The sequence below is a fragment of the Gambusia affinis genome, linkage group LG04, assembly GCF_019740435.1.
Source record: "Gambusia affinis linkage group LG04, SWU_Gaff_1.0, whole genome shotgun sequence".
Taxonomy (NCBI): Eukaryota; Metazoa; Chordata; class Actinopteri; order Cyprinodontiformes; family Poeciliidae; genus Gambusia; species Gambusia affinis.
Window position 1 is genome coordinate 5389079 of NC_057871.1, and position 13448 is coordinate 5402526.

Consider the following 13448-nt stretch of genomic DNA (forward strand, 5'->3'; position numbering starts at 1 on the left):
TTGTTAATCTATTAGCTGAATTAGTTTGATAAAAGGCCATTTATATTGGCAGGAAAACCTAAATTAGTGAGAGCTTTTCAGGAAACTAAAGGTTTACATTCATGGGTGAGGCCCATTCCTGCAAAGGATTCAAGAGACTGGAGGAAGGGTTAGTCCAGTAGTTAAGGAAATGTCCTGGTCCAAAGATGGAGGAGAGGTTTTCTCCCAGTGGGAGTAGATGATAAAACTGGATGGGAAACAAGGGAGTCTAGAGCTTTAATCCCTGGAGGTGTGACCAGAATAGCAGGAAGGAAGTATTTTCAAAATAAAATTATATTTCAGTGTAACATTTCTCAGGCTCTGAATGCACAACATCAACTAACCCAATAAAGAAAAAATCAGAAAGTAAGAACATATTTACAGGTTAAAAACTTTCTACTGACTAAACGTCTTTTACACTAGTTTATCTGATACCGCATGAGAAAAAAAATGACTTCCTCTCTGTTTTCGTGATCTAATTTCTATAAATTTGTTTTATCTTAATTTCATCTTGCAGGCTAACGCATACAGCTTTCACACATACACACTCTATTGCAACAGTCGCTGTTTTGTTGTACTTTCTAAGCGTTTGGTGTCAAACAAGACAATACAATGTTACAGCGCAGGCCGGGTAAAAAGATACACACAGTTGACCTTATCAAAATCAAACACACATACAGAGAAAGAAAGACAGAGCGGAAGAGAAAGAGAGAGAGTCCCTGGCCTCTCGTAACAGATAATAAACAAAGTGCTGGCTATAATTGTTCTCCAGGATCTGTGGCGCCTGTTGGCGTGTAGATGTGTGTGTATGTATGCTCTGGTGTATTATAGCATATTGAAAGTCATTAAAATTAATGATGAGAGGTTGATGTCACCAGCTTTGAGTGAGTGAGTGAGTGAGTGAGTGAGTGAGTGAGTGAGTGAGTGAGTGAGTGAGTGAGTGAGTGAGTGAGTGAGTGAGTGAGTGAGTGAAAACAAGTGAGAGAATGAATAACTGTATGAATGAGTGTATTAAGGTGTTTTCTGTGCGTCCAATAATGATTTATGGGATAGTAAAAGTTAAAATGGCTTGTGTGTGAGAGGAAGAGCAGAGAATAGAATTTGAGACACTTGAGCATAAATCATTACTTGAGTCTTCTCCCAAATGGACGCTGTTATCTTTTAGCTTACTTAGAAAAACCAAGAGGGGTTGGGGCAAAGACATAGAGAATAACCATGAAAAAGAGGAAAGAAATTTGAGGAAGAATGATGATTAAATGAAAACATATTAAGAGAAGCAGTTGAACCCAACTGAGTTGAATGGCTCTTTTAAAGAATGTGATCAAAATTATTAGACGCTTTCCTGAGTGAGTAAAAACTCAGTTGAACAGTTTCAACTTTTAGATTCATTAATAAGTTTCTCTGAAAATGTTTTTGTGAACGCTCTTTATAAAAACTACAGGGAATTAAATAAAAATCAGAAGCTAATGACCTTCCTAATTATTGCAATAGCAATATGAACATATTTTACATAGATGTTGAATTCTTACCTTTCAGGGTTGTATTACAGAATCAGCTTTTTACATATTTGACACAGTAGCATTTTAATTACCTGCTGAGCCAAACTGGCCACAAATTTTGTACGTGAAAACCTTTTTGGGAATAATTTCCCATCTCAAAAATGCCATGTAGACCCGTGACCTACTTCCTGATTAAATTAGCTAATAGCTGTTGGGTAACTTCGGGTAACTGGTTAAGTCCTTTTGATTTCTGCATTAATTTTATTTTTGTAGTCATGATTATTTCATCCAACATCAGAGTGTTTCAGTTATTTTTAAGTAGGAAGACCTCTGCTTTCTGATTTTGATAGAATTCGGTCTGTTGTTTGTTCAGAGTTAGACTTGTAGGCGATCCTTCATTAGTTTGGCATTTTACACAAATGCCAAACTAATAAGGTTTGGCATTTGTTCATAGTTTGTCAAGAGTTCAGAGTTAACGCTTGACACAGATTTAATTATTATATAGTACATTTTTTGCAAGTTACTGAATAGACCTTTTAGTTATTTTAACCCTTAGTGCATTTTTGCTGTATGAAGAAGGCCATATTATTGTAGATGTATAGTGATTTCCTGACCGTTAATTGGAATACCTATGCTGGACTATTTTCACTGTCTAGAACAATGCCTAAAGAGCTATATGGAATGAGCTGCCATGGCTGAACAGCTGGATTCAAGCCTTATATCACCAAGTGCAATGCAAAGTGTCATATACAGTGGTTTGAAGCACTCTGCTGCAGTAGAGATGTATTATCTAGAATGACTAATCATGGCTCTCAGGCTGGGTAGTTGATTGGAGAACAGTACTTTCCGGGCTGCTATGTGTCAAGTGTAGAATTTGGAGAAGAGTGGATTATGATGTGAGGCTATTTTTCAGGAACTGCAAAATCTGTGGAACAAACTATTAATGCTTCTGCATTACAAGATACTTTCATGCTCCCATTTTGCATGACCAGTATGGGGATGACTCCTGCTCGCACACCTGTACACAGTTTATAAAGATATAGATCAGTAAGTTAGACGTGAAAGACCTTGACCAAGAAACAAAACGTAGACCTGCAAACACCTAAGGGAAGATGAACATGCAAAAGAAAGTTCTCCATTAATTGTCAGTGTAGCCTAAGAAATGTTTTGTTGTTTTTTTTTTTTTCTCCGTTTTGCTGACATTCTTAAGGGGCAAGCACAGAAAATAAATACACACACTTTAGATGCACAGTCTTTACAGCAGTAAAAGTCTTTTTCTGATTTTTTTTGAAACAGAGAGCCATGATGGAGTGCTTAGCGCATACACACACACACACACACACGCGTGTGCACCCACGCAGACCTTTAAAAGAAACAACTTAACCTCAGAGAGTTGATCCTTGCTAAAACCTACTGAAATATGAAAGACCTGGCGGGAGGAGAGGAGGAGGAGGAGATTGTATGCAGGCGGTACAAGCAGCACCAAGATGGGAAAGAGGGGGAAGGAGATGCAGATGCGGAGAGTGAATATTAGATAGGAAAGACGAGGTCATAGAAAGGTCTGGGACATGTGCTGTGTCAGTGCCTTTGTGGCATCAGAGACCAATTGTGGCAAAAACCTATACCAGGAGTAGGTCAAATTAGATTCATAATCAATAATCAGTCATTATTTGCAGGTTTTAAAAATATTAATTCATCTACACAAACATATGTACAGAAATAAGGACAGGAGAAAGACGTGAAGACCAGTTGTGGAGAATGCCTTATTAAACTTCAACTGAATAAGTGGGATAGTATGAAAGGATAATTTTACTGAGAGAAACAGATAAGATGTACTTCACCAAAACACTCCTAATTTTAGTGTTGGTGATTGAAACAACTGCTTTTACTGCTTTATGTCTCATTTTAAGGTCAAAATATATTTCAGAGGAAGATCACCTGAAACTGTTGAAATTGTGAAGGATAATTAAGTCACAGTTAGCCTTTATTATGATTTTCTATGTAGATTACAAAATGTTAACATCTATAATTAATTAAAATGAGTCACACTTTCATTGAAGACCATATATTGATGAATTGGGAGAGGTGTTTCTATACTCCTTCACTCTGCAATTGAACCTGCTGATTATCTGATGTTGCTAACTAATTTAAAAGCACAAAGTCAATTTTGACAAATAAATTTGACCAAAATGGAAACTTTTGGGCCTTGTTTTAAAGACAAGGTAGAGATCTGTAAAGAAATTCAAATGAGAACTGAAAAATTAAAAACATCAATCCAAATGTACAGGTTGTGGATTTGGTTTTCTGTATTTGAAGATGTAGCTATGACAATCACACAAAGAAGATCAATAATTGTCTCAAGTGGAAATAATTTTATATGTAAAAAATGTTTCAATTGTGATGCATCAATAGAGCTGTGACTCTCCTCAGCCAGATAACTTTTGCCTTTGTTCATTTCAGACCTACACAAGACGAGGATAAGACAAAAAGAAGTACAAATATTGACGATGAAGAACAAACTTTGGGGAATACATGCAGAATTATCCCCATGGTGACACAAATTCACAGTTTGTGGTCTGACAGAAAACTACGACCCTGTCATAGTGGTGTTGAATTCTTACATGGTGGCAACTTTTATTTCCCCAGAGCATGAAGTATTTAAGGGAACTGATTAGAGATTTAGAGTGAAATCATCATCAGTTCACAAATGGAGGAGACAAAAATATCACAAGATCTTTGCACATTTTCAAATTTTCAAATCACCCTCATATTTTAAACAAAATTGTAAAACAAATCTGCTAGAAAAGCAATTGGAATACCAGACCTTTTTCTCATAAATGTTATTATGAAATGGCTGTGCTTCTCTTTTGTTAAGTCCAATGTTTCAGATTTTCTATACACATCCAGGAAATGCATATTATAAATGCCTTATATTCTCCATATTTTATTGAATAGAATGCATACAAATATGAGTTTTCCATCATAAAATTTAACTTATTAATGTGTTGTTTTTTTTCTTTTACAGAAGCCTAATATATTTTCCATTTTACTTTAATAGCTTTGTTTGTGTAGCTAGTTACTAGTTAGTTGTCTTCAAAACTTTCAAAACAGGAGGTCCAGCCTTTAGGTGGAAATATTCTCCTTTAATTGCTGTAACAAAGGTGACTGTTGCTCATATAGAATTGAGGTATTTGCTGAAATTACCTTTTAATTGGCTCATGTGGGAAGAATTTTAGGATGAGGAAGACGCTGTTCTTCTAATTAAACCAGATACCTTAAGTTGTTTGACTTAATTTCTTTTTTCCCCTTGTCTTCTTTTGGCTCTGTGTGTACCCTATCTGACAACAGTTTACAAAAGGACAATTTAGAACTATACTGGTGCAGCTTAATGAGAATATATGCAGCTGGACTACAACCTAAATAATACCTAATCTAATAAAGCCTTGTAATGACATTCTACTATGACAATAAGATAAGAATTTAACATTTAAATAGATCTTCTTAGAGGAGAAGCTTTTAAATTAAATATATATTTAAACAAGAGAAATAAGATTCAAAATGATCAAATATATCCTGGGGACTCGAGATTTTTTACATTGATCAGTTAAAACTTCTGAGTAACCGAGAATTGACCCATAACACATACAGGGAGGCCTATTTGGAGAGCTTAAAAGGGAGCAACCTAACCTCAGAGAGCTTATCCTTGCTAAAAACTACTAAAATATGAAAGACCTGTTGGGAGGGAGTGAAGTGGGAATGGTTGAAAACACAAAAGGGAAATGGTGGAGTGACTGAACATTAGACACAGAGAAGTGAGGTCACAGAAAGGTCTGGTGGTTGAACTGTGTCAGAGATTTTATAAAACCAGCTCAGCAAAAAGAGTTTAAGTTTCTACAGCTATATGTATCAAAATGATTTCAATCTGTTTTAAACATAAAGTAAATATCCAAGTGACCTACAAATGTGAAACAAATTAAAAGACTGGATACACAGTAAAAAGAATTGGGCAAAAGAAAAATCTATTTTTATAAGATATTAAATCGGATTAAGAATTGTAAAAAAAAAAAATAATACTTATTAATTGACATCCTAGAGAGGCTGGATGGCAGCACGGCAGCATCATTAAACATAATTCCTGCAGAAATCTCAGTGACTTCACCAGCCTCGTTTCTGTCAGTCTCACCCAGGGCAGCCATGGCTACAATGTAGCTAACCACCGTCAGTATCTAAATGTGTGCATGAATGGGTGATTGACTCATGGAAAAGTTATCTATTGCAGGTCATTTGCCATTTTCTAAAAGATATCAATTACAGGCATAAATATTTTGAACTTGTAAATCAGGCTTCACAGCTGTGAAGTTTTCTAACTTTGGGAAATAAAATGGCTGAGAATATCATATTTGCACTGTGTGTGTGTGTGTGTTGACAGGAATATGGGTGTGTAAAAAAAATTCCATGTTATACACATTTTATGCTCTTAAAATAGAATATGCAGTTGTAAATAAATTTTGTCACCTTGCATAACAAAATATAAGAGATTTTTTTCTTTGTGCATCCATAGATTAGAATTTGTGAGTGAGTAAAAAAAATAAAAGTTGTTAAAGATAATTACTGTAATTTTCAGAAAGCAAGCTACTTATCCCACACTTTAAAGACTGCAGAGAGGCTAAAATATACTTTCATGCATGTTTGAGAAGTCCTTTGTTCTCCTGTGGCAGGCATCCAGGGATGCCTAAACGCTTGCTCTTACCAAGCACCACCTTTTCAGCATTCAGGTTGTGTGTTCCTGTAATCTGGAACAAATTTCCTGAAAGCTGCAAAAATACTGAAATTCAGTCAATAATACCAATCTGTTGTCCAGTTTTAATTGTGTTTATTATGTCACTGCAGTGTTCTAGTTCATATTTTCTTCATGCTTCTGAATCTGTCATGCATCAATCTGCAGCAAAATGTTCAATCTGTAAGTGACGATTAATAGCCATAGACAGAGTTTATTGTCATTCAGTTGTACATTTAAAAAGACACAAATTGAAATAAATGTTATTGCAACAGCAGCTCTAACAAAAACACAAGGAAATATGTGTTAAAAATGCAGTGGTTAAATAAAGTAAATAAAGATTAAACAGAAAATGTACCTGTTTACATCTTCCATTGCTTCAGTTTTTCTATTGTCTAGTAATTGTGAATTTCAATACACTTCTTATCCTGTCCCATACTGCGAATGTCGCAGTTGCAACCATGACAACAGAGGTTTTTCCTGAATAAAACGTTGGCCGAGCAAGAGAGCTAGCACTCTAAGAAACAAGAGGGAGCTAAGTAATAATAAGTGCCTTCTCTCCCACCATCTTGTTATAATGTCTCTTGGATAATGTAAACACATGTTCTCATCAACAGTAATGTTGGTTTCCTTATTGACATAATGCCTGGTAACGTTTTGATACAAAATGGGATTAGGAACAAACCTGAAGCCTGGAACTTTACCTTCAAAGTAATTTGAAGTTTCACGTTATTGCTAAGATTATTATCAGCTATTGGGGAATAAATAATATTACAGTATTCTCTTGTGATAACTCAAAAGATTACAGATGCATTTTTTTCACAAAGGAAAATAAATGTCTGCAGTACAGAAAGATTTAAAATGTAGTTAGGAAAAATCAAAACAGCAAACTTATTTCCCAGAAACTCAACTTCAAATCCACAGATCCCACATGCTTTGATTTGGCTGCAGACACTGCAGGACACCCCACACGTTTGATGTCCATGTCCTGATTTGTCAGAACTGTTTTGTGCAGATTTCTTTCACACGTTTTGCACTTAATTATTTTTTTCTGCATTTTTATTATAACCTTTGGTTACTTGAGTCAAAGAGTCAGATCAATAAATTTGGCCTCTCAAAAAAACCAAGTGTTTCATGATGTACATTTTACACATATTTTAAAATGCATAAGTTAGTTAGTTGACTAACCAAAGCAAAGTATGTTTTCATCTTTTTTAAGTTTTGGTATAAATATGAGAGGGACATTACTCTGAAATTTAAAATAATGTCATATACACATTATAATTTTGATGTTTCCTAAGTCACTTTGACAAAAAACAATCTGTTGATCTTCAGTTTAAAATTGTGTGTGTTTGTGTGTGTGTGTGTGTGTGTGTGCTCAGCTTGCTTAAAATACTGTTCTCCCCTAATCTGTGCCATGCTTTCAGAGTGTGTGTATATGTTTCACTTTAGAGAGCCAGTAAACCAAAGGCAGGAGTTTGCTGGGAGCGTACAGCAACAGAAAATATGCACACGCACGCCCACACCCTCACACACACCCACACACAGCTTGGCAAAAGTCATTACAAGCAGGTGTGTTTAGATACATCCAGTTTCTTGGATTGCCTTTGCAGAAATGCAGCTCCCTCTCAGTTCCTGTTTTTTTTCCTCTGTCTGTTTTGCTCTCTCTCTCTCTCTCTCTCTCTCTCTCTCTCTCTCAGTCTTGCTTTTCATGTGAAGTGGTTTTCTGTGTACTTCAATTTGGACACAGCAGTTTCATTTGAAAAAGAAAACAAAGAAGCGTACATTTGTTATTAGAATACAATCAAATACAGTAACCCAGACAAATCCAGACACGCATGTACTCGCTGTGATGTTTCATCTTTATACATGAAAGAAATCTTCATTAAAAACAAAAAAATCTATTTTCTTTTCAGCACTGGAAATCTTTCAATTTTAGTGTTTTTAGCTGTTCTGACATTTTAATCTTTTGTTTTTCAGCTGCAGGTACAAACATTGGTAAAGTAGTTTTGTCAGGAGTTTGTCAACAGTTATTGTCATGGACATTTCCAAAGAAGAGTTCAATTTAACTTTGAAGTCTGTGTTTCTTTCCGTGTTATACTGTGTATAAAAATGGATCTGGGCTTTAAAAAATCAAGAATAATTCACTTAGACCATCTCAGCCTGAGGTTGTCAATTGCTTTCCTCAGAGATGAATGCAAGGATCCCTGATGTGCAGAAGACTGTTGTATTTTCTGGTAAATACAGAAAACCTCATTCTCAAATGCTTTTGCATGACTTGTGTTGATATTCTCTTAAAGGTGCACTGTTATGTACAGTTGACTTTTTTTTTTAGCTTTCCGCCATGTTATGATGTTATTTCGTCATCAAAGCATACCTGGAGTGTTGCCTTGATTCTTTCATGCATGTTTGAGAAATCCTTTAATCTCCCATGGCAACCATTCAGCTGGGCCAAACGCCTGGGGGTGACTGAGAATTGTCTTCCCCCTCAGAGCTACAGTTTCCAAGCTTCAACCTTACAGAGCAGCTCCTTCAGACTAGCCAGAAGCAATTAGCAAACACCTGGTGGAACCGCGCGTCTGCTGAGCTCATTGTACGAGCCACTTCTCATTGCAACGCTGGTAAAAATATTAAAAGGTTAAGAGTTGTAATGACTTTATGAAGGCAGAGTGTCATCAAGAGCAGGAGTTTCTTGAAGAGTCAGATGCCCAAATTCAAGGCATTTAATTCCAAAGACAAATTTCATTTAAGTTATATTTGATATATACAGCATTTTTGTAACCACTGAATGCAGCTTAGTAACTTGTTTTTGATATCAAATGGCATGTGATTTAGAAAATACACGGCACTGGCCCTTTAAGGTTGTTGACATAAAAAACTAAAAGTCGGAAACTTTTTCACATAAGGGTAAAACTAATACTAGGTTCCTACTCTTTACTTCTTTGATTTTTTGTTTTTCGTTTACGATTTTTTTTGTTTCTATTCAAGTAACCTTTGTAAATTAGCTAAAACTTTTATTCTCAAAGTGTAACTGGTGGTATTTAGACCCTGACCCTCGTTGTGCTCTGAAGAATGTTTGTCTCCCACAGTAGAGACTGAACGTAACTCTTCCTTTTCTGGAGTAAATTTTTCACTTTCATATTGCTTAAATCTATAAACATGCTTCACACATTTTGATTTAAATATGTTGTTTTTCTAATTGATTATAACAATATTTAGTGCCTCCCAATTCCAATATTAGATGTCAAGATGGTGAATCTTGGTAAACTTAATATTTACTAAGGAGGCTGTATAAAATCAATAACCTAGCTCTTCATACTGATTCCACAAACATTTGTGAAATAATGAATTATTGTTAGGAGCCAAGTAACATTCAGTTGTTATTGTTTTACAGGATTCAACTTGTGCAACAAATCCAGTCGTGAAATTTCCTCACTGCTAAATATTCTATAGCCAACTAAAACTGATACTGTAACAACATGGAGGCAAGGCCAGTTAGAATGGCAGAACTCTGTCACTGGATGCTGTGACAGTGTGCAGAGCTCATCAACCTTTTGCAGAGTCAATAAATATTTGCAAACCTCAATTGTTCTTCTGATTAGCTCAAGAATGCTTCATACAGGAGCTTTATGGATTTGGTTTGTACTCCTTTAAGACGATTTAAGGTTTTACATCATCCCCAATGAAGAGTGTCACAAGCATTGGTGCAAAGCTGCTGCAGAGACCCACTGGTCTCTGCAGCCGTGGGGATATGTTTTCTGGAGTGACAAAACATGCCTCTCTGTCTGACATTTAAATAGATGAGTTTGGTTTTAGCACTTACCAAGACAACGATACTTGCCTGACTGCATTGTGTAGAGTTTGGTAGAGAGAGGATTATTGTGAAGAGCTGTTTCTGCCAGCTGGCCGCTGCCTCTTAATTCAAGTGAAAGAAGTCATAATTATTCAGAATGCCAAGATATTTTTTACAGTTTCATGCTCTTATGTCTAGTAAAACCAGAGACATCTAGAGTTTGAAGTAGGCTAAGTCTTCTCTTTTAACAGTATTTAACCTCACAAATGAGCTTGTAGAAGGAAACTAGTCCAAAACTACAATAAAAACACTTCCATAAATCCATTTATGGATTACACATATAGTCCAGAGATGAAGCAGTTTTAGCTCCAAAAAGTGGGTTGATATCATATTACTATTATAGCATATTTCATATAGCACAGAAAGTTTTCCAATTTGGGACTGTAAAGAATATTTCTATTCCACTACAAACCCTAATGGAGTAAGAACGGGATGTCAGTCAAGTCCAAGTGAATTGTTTTGGTAACATGTATGCTTATGTTCAATGTCAATTTAAAAATGTTGCTAATTAATTTGGTGAGTGACCTATGGGTAAATTATGACTTAAAAACAAGGTGTAACACTTCAAAACAGAATCGATTTACATGTGCCAACATAGTGTTGGTTTTGATAGATCTTACAAGAAGAGAAAAACAAAAGTATAGATATTATCTATGCATTATTTGACCCTTATACAAGAGAACTGCTTTTTTGTCAAAACATTTGTAAAAGCATCTCACATCATGAGATATTGTAACTTTTAACATAGGTGAGTAATGTCAGTGCCACCATATCAAAGACTTCTTTAACTTTAAGCATTTTTAGACCTCTTAAAATAGGAGCCCAAAAATTTCAACCAGGGGATTAAGTGAAAACCCTAAAACTTCTCCTGTAGAGATTGATTGGTTCCACATGTAGATCTCCTGGGTTTGTTCTCCTGTTTTTTGGAAGTAAAGTGTATCTGCAACCATGGGAACTAATTACTGGCTTAAAAGTATTTTTATGTTCTGATGTATTTTGCTTGCTCTTAAAAAATAGACAATAGCGAGAATTTCTCCTGTCTGGAAGTAAAAGTGAGACCCATGCTTTGTTGTTAAAATGGGACATGGAGTTTCAAGGGAATTTGCCATTTAGAGGGAGGCACTGCGAACAGCTCCCCAATGTAGACCTGAAACACAAGGTCCCCAGGGACATTAATGCTGTGTTCCTCATAGAAGATTTACGACTGTTTATGTTCGGCTTGGTATTTAAACAAAACAAGTGATAAATGCTAAAGTTGTGCATTGAAAGTAGGCTAGTCTAACAATAGAACTAACCATTTTAGGAGGGTGATTGTTGAAGAATAGGTAGAAGTTAAAAAATAACTAGAAAACGGACGCTCAGTTGAACTTTTTTTTCTAATTGTAATTGATTCTGTGGAATATTGTAATAATTTAAAAGTGATAGTCATAATAAAGAAATTTCAAACACACATGCTGTGTCAAATTTCTTTGTTTGAGGAAAAAAAATATGAACAACAATTCCATTGCTAGTGTTTATAATATTAGCAAAAATATTGCAGAAAGTGAGAGCAAAAAATATTTCTGTAATGGAATGTCAAACATTTACATCCCAATTAAAAGAACTTGCAAATTTATTTTATTTCTACCATCAATATATTTCTATTGTGGAAGTTATTTGCACATATTGAGCAACTTTCTTACTGTCCTTTTATCTTAGGGACTTCACATTTCAGCATTAGTTTTGGTTGTAGATAAAAATGAGGGTGAAACTAAATTTTACTTCAAACTTTGTAAGAATCAGGAAACATGCCATTTTTACACACATAATGAAGAATTTTACTGTCATGATGCTAAATGGAACGTCATGAGAAATAACTCTTTCCAACTGAGTTTTTTCTTTTGAAGCATTGCATATTTTCTTTTTAATTAACCTTTATTACTCATATAAACTACTATATAAAGTAGTTTATATACTTACTTTACTTATTGTCTAGACCTCCATTGGCAAATCTTCCCAACAAAGCTGTAATTGAAAACCTTTCAAGTACAAAGTGTGTTTAAAGTAGAGTAATTAGTATGTGATCATGAAAAATTGTTCAAGTTCAGTTTATATCTAGATACTGTAAGGAAATTGAATAAAACCTGTTAAAAACAAGATTGTGAAATTGTTGGTTAATTCTTGAGTTATTATCTTGCTGATGAACCTTTTTGTGTGGCTGTAGCAAAGATCAGTGTTTATATACACTTTAACATTATGTTTGCTTAACCCAGGTTCTACAAATAATCTTTTCAAATTCCTTTTCGTATGACAGTTCCATAATATGGTTGGATAATTAAAGCTCTCTTTAAGCCACCTTCAGTCTTTTGCAATTTCCCCTGAGAGTCCTCTGCAAACTGTTTAATGCCATGATGAGTTTGAAATTCATTATTCTGGTTCATGGTGATTTCAATCAGTGGTTCTGCCAAATACCATTAGTGTATTTACCTTAAAACCAGTTCAGGTAATGCCCTGGATTTTGTACATTCAGCTACTGAGCAAAGCTTATTGTTTACACTTAAAGATTCAGTTGTCCACTGTTCTTCCACTTAAAAGAAGATTCTCTGATCCAGTCCCAGGTATCACTTCAGGCCTTTTGTCACTAAGGAAAAGTTTCTCTCAATCCTCATTTTTGGCATATTGTCCAGGATGCTGTTAGCCGCTTCCCCGGCAAGCTTTGTTTGAGTATTTTGTGCTGCCAATTTTTAAAACTCATTCTACACTCATTATGCATTCAAAGTGGTCTTTCTGCACCAGGGAAGGTAAGTTTAATTTTGGCTGCATGCCCTGAGAAGGAAGGTTTTCTTTTCACTTTACAATAGAGATGAGAATGTATGGAGAATGGCAGAGAGCTTGTTGGGAGAGGGGCAGCAAGATTGATTGTTGAAATAGTAGTTGGCCAAACTGACAGAGGGAAGTTGCACGGGATGTAGTGTGCTTAGAGGAGGCTGAGCAGCAGAATGGTTTGCTTAGCACAGATTAGAGAAAATGTCCAGGAAATATGATGTTTATCACCTGGATAGCAAGATAGGTTATTTACAGCTGCAAGTAGGTGAAAGGTTTGTGAAGCTACATGTAGGTGATACACTCCAATTGTTTCAGGATTGTTATTACCCTAATTTTTGACTCACTTTCCAGATTAAAGTTGTTTGTTGCCTGGACTCTAAAGCACTGCTAAATGCAATAAAAAGACACATCTTTGTAAAATTAAAGGATTCCTTTTGAGTTCAGTCTACCATGGGTTTTAACAAATGTAAACCTAAATGTAAACTTAAGTAACATT